The sequence below is a fragment of the Myotis brandtii genome, unplaced genomic scaffold, assembly GCF_000412655.1.
Source record: "Myotis brandtii unplaced genomic scaffold, ASM41265v1 scaffold684, whole genome shotgun sequence".
Lineage (NCBI taxonomy): Eukaryota > Metazoa > Chordata > Mammalia > Chiroptera > Vespertilionidae > Myotis > Myotis brandtii.
This window is the reverse complement of record NW_005370673.1, coordinates 968,196-968,482: the sequence shown is the minus strand read 5'-3', so window position 1 is coordinate 968,482 and position 287 is coordinate 968,196. Positions and strand designations below refer to the sequence as shown.

Genomic DNA, 287 nt, shown 5'->3' with positions numbered 1-287 from the left:
GGGACAGCTGTGCCTCAGCCCGCTGGGATGACCACCTGGCCAGTCCTAAGTGTGCTCATTGCCTCACCTGTTCCTTCCCTCAGAAGCCTCTTGCCCTCCCCCATCCCCCTGCCTCCCCCAGCGGCCCTGCAGCTTCCCCTGGGGCCTCTGGGTGGCGCTGTCCTGGGAACTGGGAGTCACACTGTTTCTCAGTGGCTGCCATCTCCTGACCTGTGGCCTCATCACACTCAAAGGATAATGAGACCTGGATTACAGCCCGGCCGGCCGGCAGCCCCCAGAGGCGGGCT

The 287-nt window shown here is 64.5% G+C and overlaps 1 protein-coding gene across 1 annotated transcript in view; it reads right to left on the bottom strand.

Moving 5' to 3' along the window:
• FGD3 (FYVE, RhoGEF and PH domain containing 3) overlaps positions 1 to 287 on the bottom strand; it is a 55,529-nt gene that overhangs the window by 54,349 nt on the left and 893 nt on the right. The window lies entirely within an intron of this gene.